General features: G+C 35.9%; 1 long non-coding RNA gene across 1 annotated transcript; it reads right to left on the bottom strand.

The window, feature by feature from the left end:
• Positions 1 to 284: 284 nt before the first annotated feature.
• LOC138701149 (uncharacterized) lies at positions 285 to 14,345 on the bottom strand. Its single transcript, XR_011332460.1, has 4 exons — positions 14,263 to 14,345; positions 7,470 to 7,634; positions 3,385 to 3,490; positions 285 to 404 (listed from the first exon to the last, which is right to left on the bottom strand). It is a non-coding gene; the product is annotated as an uncharacterized lncRNA (long non-coding RNA).
• Positions 14,346 to 15,199: the final 854 nt, after the last annotated feature.

The following is a 15,199-nucleotide window of genomic DNA, read 5'->3' as shown; positions in this document are numbered from 1 at the left end:
TGTCATCACAATTTACAATTCAGAAGTATTGCCAAATGTTTAAGTTCAGCATATAGTGTACAGTTTGTACACCAGAGTTCTCTAGTGTTTCATATAAATGGAACAGTTTAAAAACAAAAGAATTCATTCACTAACTCAAGTCCACAATGTGCAGACCTCCAGCTACTATAAAAGGCACATGTAGTGTATATATTCTATCTTTTTTGGCGGGAAAATTTTTCAACTGAAAAGGGTCCTCCTCTAGGAAAGTGGTAGTTATAGGATAAGCAATATATACACACACATTCTTCTTGTAACTTTTTTTTACTTCACAATTCAAGTTACAAAGATACAGTACACATCAATTCATAACTGATCTCAATGGTTGCTTGCATTCTTTGAAGTTACTCCATTCACCATCTCATCTGTAAAAGAAACTCATATTTTAAATAGCTGTTAATAAACATTAACTACAGTAGTGAATATTTCTGCATTATATAAGCAACATTCTTATAAATTTATTTGCAGTCTTTACTCCATAGTTTTCTACACTGTGAAGGGAAGAACACATGGAAAAGATTACCAGTTCGTTTATACAGGGTTCACCAAAGAAACAGGTGATTTTAAAGTACATGCTACAGAAATATTGTAGGCGATAGAGTGTCTTATCTGTTATATTGCCAAAACTATGCCATGGAACTGACAATTACAAGGCTGCTGACATTTCTTCCACCCTGCTGTGACTTTTTCTTCATAGAAGATCCCCTGGTCTCGAAATTTGTAATTCACAATTTGATCACGTGTGCTGGGCACAAGGTCATAACGTCCAATATTGAAATGTGTACCAAAAGACTCGTCTACCAGTCTCATAACTGTCAATGTTTTTAACGCTTTGATTGAATATGCACTGTCCACCATTCAATTATTCTTCCATGACATCATCTGTGTTTCGTTCCTCATCTCTGTGGTGCATCTTTCAATACATTTTATCATTCCCGGCACATTTCAGTGCATACAAAGGTTTATTGCTCTGTGTAGTACACCCTCAGTCTGTCGCATCATCCTTGTCATATTTCAGTGCGTATAAAGGTTTATTGTTCTGTGTAGTGCACCCTCCGTGTGCCTCATCATCCCCGTCACATTTCAGTACGTATATAGTTTTGTTTTCTGTGTAGTGCACCCTCAGTCTGTCTCATCATCCCCGTCACATTTCAGTATGTATATAGTTTTGTTTTCTGTGTAGTACGCCCTCAGTCTGTCTCATCATCCCTGGCACATTTCAGTACATATATAGGTTTGTTCTGTGTAGTGCGCCCTCAGTCTGCCTCATCATCCCTGTCACATTTCAGTACGTATATAGGTGTGTTGTTCTGTGTAGTGCGCCCTCAGTGTGCCTCATCATCCCTGTCACATTTCAGTACATATATTAGTTTTGTTGTTCTGTGTAGTGCGCCCTCAGTCTGTCTCATCATCCCTGTCACATTTCAGTACATATATAGTTTTGTTGTTCTGTGTAGTGCGCCCTCAGTCTGTCTTATCATCCCTGTCACATTTCAGTACGTATATAGTTTTGTTGTTCTGTGTAGTGCGCCCTCAGTCTGTCTTATGATCCCCGTCACATTTCAGTACATATATAGGTTTGTTCTGTGTAGTGCGCCCTCAGTCTGCCTCATCATCCCTGTCACATTTCAGTACGTATATAGGTTTGCTGTTCTGTGTAGTGCGCCCTCAGTCTGTCTCATCATACCTGTCACATTTCAGTACGTATATAGGTTTGTTGTTCTGTGTAGTGCGCCCTCAGTCTGTCTCATCATCCCTGTCACATTTCAGTACGTATATAGTTTTGTTGTTCTGTGTAGTGCGCCCTCAGTCTGTCTCATCATCCCTGTCACATTTCAGTACATATATAGGTTTGTTGTTCTGTGTAGTGCGCCCTGAGTCTGTCTCATCATCCCTGCCACATTTCAGTACGTATATAGGTTTGTTGTTCTGTGTAGTGCGCCCTCAGTCTGTCTCATGATTCCTGTCACATTTCAGTACATATATTGGTTTGTTCTGTGTAGTGCGCCCTCAGTCTGCCTCATCATCCCTGTCACATTTCAGTACATATATAGTTTTGTTGTTCTGTGTAGTGCGCCCTCAGTCTGTCTTATCATCCCTGTCACATTTCAGTACGTATATAATTTTGTTGTTCTGTGTAGTGCGCCCTCAGTCTGTCTCATCATCCCTGTCACATTTCAGTACATATATAGGTTTGTTCTTCTGTGTAGTGCGCCCTCAGTCTGTCTTATGATCCCCGTCACATTTCAGTACATATATAGGTTTGTTGTTCTGTGTAGTGCACCCTCAGTCTGCCTCATCATCCCTGTCACATTTCAGTACGTATATAGGTTTGTTGTCCTGTGTAGTGCGCCCTCAGTCTGTCTCATCATCCCTGTCACACTTCAGTACATATATAGGTTCGTTGTTCCGTGTAGTGCACCCTCAGTCTGTCTCATCATCCCTGTAACACTTCAGTACATATATAGGCTTGTTGTTCTGTGTAGTGCGCCCTCAGTCTGCCTCATCAACCCTGTAACATTTCAGTACATATATAGGCTTGTTGTTCTGTGTAGCACACCCTCAGTCTGTCTCATCATCCCTGTAATATTTCAGTACATATATAGGTTTGCTGTTGTGTGTAGTGTGCCTTCAGTCTATCTCATCATCCCAGTCACATTTCAGTACGTATATAGGTTTGTTGTTCTATGTAGTGCACCCCCAGTCTGTCTCATCATCCTAGTCATATTTCAGTACGTATATAGGTTTGTTGTTCTGGTAGTGCTCCCTCAGTCTGCCTCATCATCCCTGTCACATTTCACTACGTATATAGGTTTGATGTTCTGTGTAGTGTACCTTCAGTTTGTCTTATCATCCCTGACAAAATTTAGTGTGTATGTAGGTTTGTTTTCTGTTTAGTTCACTTCAGTTCGTCTTATCACCCAACAAATCTGACAGAACCCTGCCAGGGACGACAGAGTGATTCAACTTGCTGTGAAATAGTGGCAGGTGAAGAATACAATGCGTGTATCAGTAACATCAAGTCCATTAATTAGCAAAATATTAACAGACATTGGAAAAATGAAATATTTTCAACGGACTGTTAAATCATTCATAAACTGTTAGTTAACATCTGTTAAGACTACTTAATAGATATTGATGACACTGACCATTACTGTATATAATTTAAGAATTCCACAGAAAAAGAACCTAACCATTAGATTCCATTGTTTATCTAATGTGAATAGTTATCTAATTTGTCTATTCAATTTAACCTGTCATAATCGAACTACATATATATACTTTTAATCTATCCTAATGCATAGATTGTGCATTCGAATTCATTAGATCATAATATGTTCCAACCTTAAGCTGACGATATTCCCGTTGAAGTCCTACATTTCTTCATAACAGTCCTGCTCATCTGTCTCAGGAAAAGCTGTTGTCTTCCTCTGGCTCTTGGAGAAATGTTCTGTAGGAAAAGTTCGAAAGACTGTAAGCTCAGTGTTAGGAGAAATGTAATTCTCTACTTTACAATCTCTATTTCTATGCTCTCATTATTTGGAATATTGCAATTCTGCAAAAAAATCGATTTTGAGACATTTACCAAGTACACATTTTCTGCAATCCTGATGTCGGAAAAGTAGTTTTGTGCAAACAGTTTGACTCTGTACAGCAATTTCTTCTAAGGGACAAAGAGGAATACAAGGAGAACATAAGGCCAACAAGGGGAATACAAAGAGAATAAGGAGAAGACAAGGAGAACAATTCGGGGAATACACAGAGAACTAGCGAAAAGTTCAAGACAAAGGGAATACAACAATAAGGGGAAGACAAGGAGAAGAAGGGAGGCAAGGAAAGTAAGACAAGGAAAACAAGAATTCCAGTGGTAAGTATGTTTGCAATGTAATAAAAAGTGTGTGTAATATAGAATGAAACAGGAGCGCAAGGGAAGACGAAAACAAGAGAAAGAGAAGAACACAATGAGAACAAGGAGAATAGAAGGAGAACAATGGAACTACAACAAGGGGAAGAGAAAAACAAGTCCAATGGTAAGTATGTTTACAATGTAATAAAAAGAGTGCATAATACAGAATGGAACAGTTTAACAGACAGAACGCAGAAACGAGATGAAAAAAGATTTGGATAGAGAGCCATCTTTTAATTATTTTTGTCGTAAGCTCTATAATATATATGTCACTGTGTTCCATGCAACAACAGCTCAAGTCATATGAATTCTACAATTTTATCACAATGTTACAAAGGCCTGTATGAATGACAACATAGCTGAATTGAAAAAGAAAAGAATATGCTTGCAAAATGTATCATTTTAAATCCCGACTTTTTTTTACAATAAAGTACAGTGAAACCTGTTCAAATTGGAACCCGAATAATCCGGAATCCTGTCTATTTCGGAACAATTTATTGGTCCTGACAAAATTTATATGTATTATGTATAATTTGTCCTGAATAAAACGGAAACTGTCCAATGCGGAAACAAACTATCTGACACTGTTCAAAACGGAAATAATATTTTGGATACACTATTATAATGTAAACTATATTTTGAAGCAGTGTGTAATTGCAAGAAATGTACGAAATATGTAGGTCACTAAGATAAAAACAAGTTTTCTTTGCAAAATTGAGAGAGTGCGAGGGTGGAATTTCAGTTGTGGAAAATTCAGGTGTAATCCTTTGAAAAATAAAGATCATCTCATGAGTGAGTGAAAAATAAAGACCGTCTCATGAGTGAGTGGCTTGCGGACATTAATGGTGCCGTAAAAAGGAAACAGAAAACCGCTGGTTATGTGGAAATAAATGTACTGTTGTGAGAGTGAGTTTTTCATGCCTTTTCAAAGACCGTGCCAATTTCTGGACCTATTCTGCAAAACAAACCCTTGAACTGCCAAAAAAAAAAAAAAAAAAAAAAAAGTCAGAATTCAAGGCTTCTAATGAATGGCTCCTAGACCAATAAATTATATAATGTGCAGTGATATACAGTACACTATTACAGTATAGCATTAGATATTAAATTTAGTATGATTTAATAGTGTTTAATGAGTGAGTTACAATAACATTAAACAGAAAATGAGATTTTTCTTCAATATGATGCACCACTGGAATAAGCGACAGAAAGCTGATTTAATGTCAGTAGTGTTAAACGAAATGTTTTGTACTTCTTGCAGTTTGCGGCATGCCATTTTGTTTTTCAGTTATACAAATGATAAAATATTGCATTTTAACTTCACACCTAAATAATACGGAAACCTGTCCATAACTGAAAAAAAATCGGGACCATGTCACTTCGGTCTTGAACAGGTTTTACTGTATTATTGGAAATGATGGAAATATATGAACAGCTATTTCATCTGAATTTTTGCAAAATTAATGATAAAAATATATTTAAGGGAGACGAATGAAAATTTGTAAATATTTGGTAAAAATCAAGTTTTTCGTATTTTGTGGAACATGAAACTATGATGCCTATTTTACACTTTGACGGAGTTTTAGAACCCTAGTTACACCATCTTTAAAAAGGCTGTCATTAGTTACACCATCTTTAAAAAGGCTGTGCTCGTTAAATTTAAAATACATGCAAACTTTTAAACTCATTTTCCCGTACTTGTGAGAATATAGGAACTTTCTAGAGACTAAAGGTATTGTAAAAAAAATTTCTGACACGATACCTAAAATATGGGAGGGGTAAAAAATTGGAAAATATGCTAATTTTTAATAAATACTTATTTATCACGGATGTGAAAGAAGAAATTGTTCAGAGTAAGTTGCAGAACCAAAAAATAAAATAAAATATGGTGTACACAAACAGATTAGCAACAAGTCATTTAAGTTAAATATGTAACATATGTTTACATAGGAACTCATGTCTCACCTAGCATCTCTTCCCTACTAGATTTACAGTTAGCATAGGACTTTTGTAATACAAAGCATACTAGATAAAACGTCAATATTCTTTAATGGTAGGGTGCATATTTTTTATTTATTTATTTTTACGTAAATTCGAAAATATGCAATTCCCTACAATATTTTCTAATGAAATAATCAATATTATGTGAGAATGAAGAGTTGAGAAAAAGTTTTTCTCATAAATTAACAATAAATATTTGTAATAACAAGCAAACATTGACAATATAGTAAGAATAAAAGAAATAACTATTTGTAAACCAAATATAATGTCTACTACTAATGATAACAATAATGCTGAAACTGCCTACTGATGGAGCAACTGGAAAGAATGGTGAATGGGAAAAATTTCGGGGCAGAAGATGAAGTCAGATAATAGATAACATTAAGATATATATATATATATATATATATATATATATATATATATATATATAGATCCATATATGGATTGTATGCGGAGACTAAGAGGAAAACAGAAAAGATTGGAGAGTGCTGGGTCTGCAAGTGAAAGACCTGCCTTTGGGCAGAAAACTATGAATAATAATAATAATAATAATAATAATAATAATAATAATAATAATAATAATTTCACTTTATAAGGAACCCTGAGGTTCATTGTTCCTCTCACATAAGCCATCATCGGTCCCTATCCTGAGCAAGCTTTAATACAGTCTCCACCATCATATCCCACCTTCCTCAATCCATTTTTAATAATAATAATAATAATAATAATAATAATAATAATAATAATAATAATAATAATAATGATGACAATAATGATAATAATAATAATTTTGCTGTTGTTTCCAGCAGATATGAAAATAATACTCTACATTATGCAAATAATTTGCTTCAAGAATGAGCAATTTAGTAACACGAACCACTTACTAATCAAAATAAAATTCCAATAACATAAATTAAAATCAATAACTTTGCAATGGATCCCATCACACATAGACATTTCAGAGAATGAAAATGCAGATCTATTCGCTAAGAAGGGAGCAACACTTAATCCTACTTCAACCTCACTGATACAAAAACAGTGAAAAGACTAGTAACGAAGCGAACCCATGATCCATTTAACACAGAAGCATCGAAATTATCCCAGGACAAAATTTGGAGAGATATTAAAAGAAATGTGACAGGTGAACAGAACCAAACCTATTAAAGAAGCAACAGCAAACTTCCGACTAAACACTGAGCATGATTGTCTAACATCACATCTGTATCGCATGAAAATTTAAAACTCTGAACACTGCACCACCTGCAAGGACCATAGCACTAAAATGAATGGAGAACATCTACTTGAATGAAGAAAACTGGATCCTAGTCTCCAGAAGACGAAGAAGCTTTCAAAACTATAATGGAATGCCTGAAGACTCATGGATTGAATTCTTATGTCTCACCATTAGATAACAACAACATATTAAAGTGACATAACTACGAATAAAAGTCGGGAACAAAGTAACAAGAAAACTATTTGGTAAGTTTTGAATGAGAATAGCCACCTCAATCTCCGTATTTACCATGTTATGAATGTATGTTGCAGGCGCTGTGGTCCAAGATTGCCATGCATTTCCTGTCCAAGTGTCACCCAGCTAAGCAGGTGGTTGTGTGCATCAAGAACTGCTATCCTGTCTTCTGATGAAGTTGCTCCGTTGAACACCTACACTGTACTTGTCCCTGAATACCTGAAAGGAGACAGATGACAATATATTTTGTGTGTTTCTTTACAAGTGGTTTAAATTCTATGTAAACTTTGCAATAACAATGTATGTAAAATTGCACTGATTTACAGGTTTGATTTTGTCTTCAAACATGTTCTATTCTATTACCATGGATAGATGCATTACATCTTCAAGAATGTAAATCTGCAATGTTTTCAGAAGTCTTTTCTTTTTAGTATATTGTTATAATTTTAATTTGCATTACTGTTATTGTTTTATTATTGCTAATTACTATGTTTTAATTAAGAGCAAGATGTAATATGATCAAAATACAGTAAAACAAATCTGAAGACTCTGACAGGAATCAAGTAAGCTTGGATTCAAAAAGGCCTCCTTGGCAAAAATGCCTACATTTAACAGAACCGTAAGTTGATAAAGATACATCAAACCACAGCCATCTTAAATTAATAAGCCATGCTTTTGTTAGAATTGGCAACATTGGACTGAGACCGACTCTGAGCTGGAGTTTAAAGTCAAGTATAGGAGAATGACAGAAGAGAACAGTGAGACTTCAATTAACATTTAGTTTTTTTTAAGGGTGGATATTGTTTTAACAGTTGCTTCTGTTTTTTACTGTATTAACCCTTAAGGAGACATGCTTAACCATCCCACCCAATTAAACCGTTATCTCGAGTAGGCTATGAGAATTCTGATTTAAAAAATGTCTACGGTTATTGTTGCCTTACCAATTCTAATAAAGGTACTGAAAGTTTCAGAAGTTCAGGCTTACTGAATATATAGTTACGAGCTCCATAATATCTGATTGGGGTGTTCACAACACTCCGTGCGACTACTTATGGGTTAAGGAAGAAAATGTAATGATAAGAATTACTGTAATAGTTTCTTTTTATATTTAACTTATCTAATCGAAAAATTTTGACATTTAATTTTAGAAGTATTTGTACCATTAAAGTTTAATTAGGTATTTCGATTTTACATACATAGATGAATGTTAAATGTTATATTTTATTTAACGACGCTCGCAACTGCAGAGGTTATATCAGCATCGCCAGATGTGCTGGAATTTTGTCCCGCAGGAGTTCTTTTACATGCCAGTAAATCTACTGACACGAGCCTGTCGCATTTAAGCACACTTAAATGCCATCGATCTGGCCCGGGATCGAACCCACAACCTTGGGCATAGAAGGCAGCGCTATACCAACTTGCCAACCAGGTCGACTACATAGACGAGGTTGTGTTAACGAATGCAAATCTTAATGGTAGCACATTAAAATTAAGCATGCATGTAACAATGTTTTCATTTCCCAAAGATTGAAATTGAAGACAAGCATGGATTCGTGCAGTACATCAAAAAGATTGGGCTTCTACTTCATCAACTGTATGCATCAACAACTTTGACAAAAAGATGTGATTCTTTATGACAACTACAGACAACCTGAGGACATATTTACGAAATTAAGGTATTCTAAACTTTCAACGAATGCAGTGCCTCATAAAATTCCAAAATTTACCTCCCTAACTGAGTACAACTAACGAAAGACATAACCCAAACAAAAATTAAGGAAAAAGAACAGATATTGAAAACAGATATAATAAGTGATTTTAATAGCTCTTGTGGAAGAGTTCCTTACAAATTTAAATCCATGAAAATGGCTTTTTAAACGAAATGATGTGTGCCTGTAGAAATTAAATTGTGATGTCAGTGAAACAGTAAGTTCATACGCATAAGTGTATATATAGCATGTCGTATGTTAATTTATAACAACCTAACTTTAAAAGTGTACCAGTATTTAAACAACTACGTGATAAGAGTGTAAAGAACACAACAGAACAATCAAAAACATTACGTTATTACCTAGTTACTTTATTTATTGATAAATTCAATCACTTAATTTACGCTTATGTGATGTAAATTTAATAATAATAAGAAGAAGCGCACAATGTGCATATAGTTAGTAACCTAATTACGATTCACAAAATTTTGTTAATGACACTGTTCTACGTTCGCACGTCGCTGCATGGTATCTGTCGCAAATGTCTCCACAGAGCTTACATACACAGTGATCATTCGGCTGGTGGTATTTTTCGACGCTACATAGCTTGAAGTGAAACCCATGGACTGCGAATCGCGTCATCACATGTCTCAGTTCGTAGTTGGCCTTCTTCCATTCTGTGTTCATCATTGCGTCCGTGGCGTAGAACTCCATACATATATCTGCTCTCTTTGCCTTTAGTTCCTGGAGTAGGTCGTCATATGGCTTTGTAGATGTCAGTAGCAGTTGATATCTCAGATCTTCGATGTAGAAAGATTCCTTGGACAATACGTAGGTAAGACGTGATGGGGTGTATTTGGATAGACATAATGCTTTCTTCAGGAATGTCGCTTTGACTCTCTCGATGACTGCTAGATTGTTTTTCCTTAGGTGTTCCCATATTAAATCTATTCCATATGTTATTATGGGTGTGATTTTGAGCTCGAAAAGCTTCATTGCTGTCGACAGGGATATCTTACGTAGGTTTTTTATTCCGTTCATGGCTATCACCGCTGCTGCTGCTCTTTCCTTTACATGCAATGTGTATACATTGCCCTGCGTCTGCATGGTGATCCCTAGATATTTGAAGTGTGGGACTCTTGTCAGTGGTTCCGTTCCATACATTATGACGTCGTTGACTGCTGCTCTACCCCCTTTCCTGAACGTCATTGTGACTGTCTTCTTTTCGTTTAGGAGTAGCTCGTTTTTGTTTGCCCATTCTTTAAGGTGATTGAACGCTGTCTGAAGGTCTTCTATGTCTGTGGATAGAATCACCATGTCATCCGCATAGGCGTAGATTTTGACATTGTCTGCTTCAATGTCTTTGTAGACATCTGATGTTGCTATGTTGAATAGCAGCGGGCTTAGCGGATCGCCCTGTAGCACTCCATTTGTCTGTTCCAGTGGCTGAGATCTGTCGATATTGTCGTCAATTTGTACATAGTTGCTTTCCATGATGTTCCTTAATAGTCTTGTGATGTAGTTTAAAATCATTATTTAATAAAATTTTCTTTGAAAGCCCATCATTATTATTGATATAGTAGTATAGCCCAAGATAATTTGATAGGCCTAATGATTGACTTCATGTACATGCCTACTGATTTTTGAAATGTCAATCTTTCTTTTAAAGAAATTAATTCATACAAATATCAAAAAAGTTTTGCATCACCTGTAGAAGTGGTACAATTTATTTTGTGTGCACTAGGTTGGAATTTTGGAGTAAAAGGGAAAGTGCTAATAATTTATTTTGTATGCACAAGGTTGGAATTTTGGAGTGAAAGGGAAAGGACGGTATCCGAAATATTTCTCTCTACTGGCGTTGGGATCTAGTCTTGATCTTGCTTATGCTCATCTCTATAATGCATGTCCTGCTCTTGTCTATGTTCCACCAGTAAAGTCCGGAAAATTAAACACACTTCAATCCCGAAAAATCTGATTACAGTAATCCGGATACAGCACAAAATGATACACCATTTTCTACCTGGTGCCCCAATGGGAAAGTCTGGCAGCTTATAGGTTCAAGGACACTCAAAAGGGCCTTCTATCAAACCTATGCTCGGGTGGTCTATGGTCCAGAAGTCTTATCCCCTATAAGATGTTGTCAATATACATAGGCCTATCTGAAATACCCACATGCCTCACATGAATGGATTAATAAGATTCCCATCATCTCTTCCTATCCAGTGCCAAAGGATCAGACTTGGAAGAATAAGCGGGAAAGAAGTCCCTGTTGAGCTTGACTCTAGTCCCACTTGTGTTAAGAGAACAAGAGAGGTGTAACATAACACAAGTGGGAGCCCTAGGCCCTTGCAGGGTCAGCAATGAAATACCACTCACTCAGTTAGGTGGAGCATAATGCTGTATGTCAGATGTCAGTGTTCTCATGCCAAGCGCCCAGGGTTGAAGCCAACAGCCAGCCATCATCTTCCGGTTTTCGAGGGCTGACCCCCACCCTCAGTGCAGTCATCGCTTGCTGCAATCTGCAAACATGCCCCACATGATCCAAGCCAAGGACACTACCAGGCAGGGAGTCTGATACAACAGTACCTGTCAAAGAAATCAGCATGTAATCTTATTAATTGACTGCAAGTTAGTTCTGCTGCTGTTACTTGATGCTTTGGTATGATACATGATCTGAGACTTAAGAGTACCATTGGTAAACCTCTTAAACCTGTTATGCTTTCAGCATTCCTTCATCGTTCAATTTTTCCACATGTACAAATAGTTGTTCTATATTGTATAGTATGTTTCCCCTAGCAGAACGGTAGACCATTGTTCTAAGTGACTGATACCTAGCAACTTGGTAAGAGATGCAAAACAAGTACATTCGAATTGGCTGACCATTAGTCATAATTCTTCGCAGAACGTCAAATCTTGCGATTCATGTTGAAATTTTTTTTTTTTTTTCAAATTAAATTTTTGAATGAATGAACACTGAAATACACACGTATGTGCATAGAATAAGTATCTCATGTGATCTGTGATTTTGGCTATCCTATTCTGTACCCGCAGAATTTTCGCTTATATAAATCATTTGAAATTATTCTCATATTGGTGTATGCTTCAGTGTTTATGAAGTAGCCTACCAAGGCTGAATAATGAAGAATCAATCTACATACCGGTACTGTGTTCCTCTTTCTGTTTTTCGCTTGTTCAGACAAAGAGACTAAGATAACTTCGCTTAATTTTCAGAGATGGTCTCTCAGTGGATAGATGATCCATAATTAGTAGAGGGAGGAAGGAGATTCTCCAGAAGAACTACAATAAAAGAGACGGATCACACTCCCTTCCCCCTTTACTAATTACCAACGTAACATGCGAGAGGTCCATGAATTACTGGTAGGTAATTACTAAGAAAATGGTCAGTTTTCCTAGTATTGTGTCCTGGATCTTTTGAGTGTTATATTGGTAACAAGTAGCAGGGGCTTGGGACTAAAGCAGTGCAATAGACTATACAAGCTTTTTTCTATCTTTTCTACGTATGGGAGACCTGAAGGCAACTAAAACCACGCTTTGATCACTACGTCTATATAGGCCTAGCCTTGATCTCACAAAAACTAATGATAAAAAAAAAATGAGCCCCTTTCGCGGTAGTTTTTCTGGAGAAATACTTTGTCTACTCACTTAAGGTATATGTATACATTAGGGGGTGAAAATTTAAATTAGGCAACATTTAGGGCTCTCAAATTTTTAGCTACAAGAATACATTGTTATTAAGAGATTTAACTATTTTTAAACAATTGTTCTTTGAAATTGTTTATAATAATATTTTTTTTTGGGAAAATTTTAGAACATGGATTGCACCTACCAAATTATGTCTTAAGATACTAAAAAGAGCAGATTTGTCTGCGTTTGTCGAATGCGCATCATTATATTTACGAAAAGGCACTTTTCAGTACCAATAATTTATTTTGTGTGCACAAGGTTGGAATTTTGAAATAAGAGGGAAAGGGTGCAATCCATGTTCTGGAGTTTATCCAATTCCTTCACTGTTTTATAGGAAAAATGTTTGTCTAGTGCCTGAATAAACTTTGAATAACATTTTGCTGTAATTTACCATAAATATCTTAAATTTTGTAAAATATTAGACAAAAAAAAGTATGCAACCTTGAAGAAAAAAATTTTTAATGGGACTGTGAACATGTAGATCAAATTTTTATTTGATTCATGCACTAGATTACATTCCAAGCTTCAAAATGATACCAGAATCATACCTCTATCTTTTTTCTTGCATGAGATATGACGTTTTCCTTAAGCCAATATGTCAAGAAACTGTACTTACGGGAAACGGCAGTTGAAAGTTAGGCTGTCAAAATCCTCCTGCTTCATACGTTATACCCTCAGCAGTAGTCTCGCGATCCACCTTCATTTTTTTTCTTCCTCTCAGGTATCTTCTTCTGCTTCTTGCTTCTGGTGTAGCCTGATTTCTCTTCATTATATCCTTTACAACCTTCGAAGAAGATACGCCCGTAGTTGTGTTCAGTCCAGGTTCAATTCCCATCTTCCTTAGGATGTCCAGCTCCACTTCAGGACCACGGTTGTAGTGGCACACTGCATCCATTACACACAAATTCAGTGTTGCATGTCCCACATAGGTTTCTTTCGGACACCTTTTCCAGATCATCCCAATGAAGGACTCGTTAATGTTCTGGGTCTTCCCATGCAGGCATTTCTGCAACATCTTATTGTCCGTCAGTCTTTCGTAGACCGGTTTCATTTGTCTAATCACTGCAATGGGAATACCAGGACCTTCATGCTACTTAAATGAAGTAGGTAGCCATTAGACACACTTTATTGTCTACCGAGACTATATATCGAAAATAAGGGTCTCGTCACGTATCGCCCCCCCCTTTTTTTTTTTAAATCCAGCTTTTTATTTTTTTATCTGGTAACCTATAATTTGAATAAACTAGCCCTAAAGCTCAAAAAACCCGCAGAACATTAAATGTATTGGTTGGAAGCCTCATGTTCCACAACCGATTTTTCATTCTCGGAAATATTCTATTAATTTTCAAAAAACTTACATTACATATAAACTTAGTAATGAAAATAATGTTACTAGATAGTAAATACAACCAGAAAATTAGACAAATACTTACAGCACATTCACAATTGCAAAATAATGCGGACAATTTGGAGCAATCCAACATGTCACCCATTAAGAATTTTTGAAAGAACGAACGGAACCGGATTCAATACTATCGAATGTGCAGACCATTGATATCGACCTTATCCATGCTACGACTATCGACTATCGATATCGTTGTAAAAAAAAAAAAAAAAAAAAAAGAAAAAAGAAATTGATATGAAAATGAAAAATTCGCGCACAATATTCGCCAATTGCTTAAAAAATTGTGTTTTTCGCAACACCATAGCAAATTCGTGACATGATACGGATTTCACGGGTTCAAATCAGGCACAAAGGGATTAAAGGATGTATATTCACTGTAATTAAACGATTTTTTTTTCTAAAAAAAACCGCGAAATATTCCATTAGAGGCTACAGTACCTACTTCTTTGCACAGTACTAAATAATAATTTATTATCTGTGCAACAAAACAAAATACTAAACATAAAGTTAGATTAACATAAAAATCAATAGTTATGCTGCACTACCTTTTAGTGCCACGAGGTAGAAGCATGCATGAAAATTGCCAAGCTAGCTATTTCTTTTACCAAATTTTACATGTCATAACTAATACACTCATCATAATATTTGCTGACAGATGATTGAAAAAATTCTGAGGCCTTCACTGCACCCGGAAGAATAATTTCATAATATGTTCAGTCTTTCACCCACCCTGATCTTCAAATGAAAAGAAAAAAATTGAAATTATAGTTGACATCAACAGTAGGTACCAGTACTAAAAGGGTTAATCGAGCGACATGGACTCAAAAATGCATAACCCACAGTTTGAAAATTACCTCTGAAAATCCATTAAAGATATATATATACAGTATATAGGAAATCTACTGAGAAGCCCATTTCTTGGAAAATTTTAAATGTATATATATGTATATAGGCATACCTTCTCC

Source organism: Periplaneta americana, chromosome 6, assembly GCF_040183065.1.
Source record: "Periplaneta americana isolate PAMFEO1 chromosome 6, P.americana_PAMFEO1_priV1, whole genome shotgun sequence".
NCBI classification, from domain to species: domain Eukaryota; kingdom Metazoa; phylum Arthropoda; class Insecta; order Blattodea; family Blattidae; genus Periplaneta; species Periplaneta americana.
This window is presented reverse-complemented; position numbering and strand designations above follow the sequence as displayed.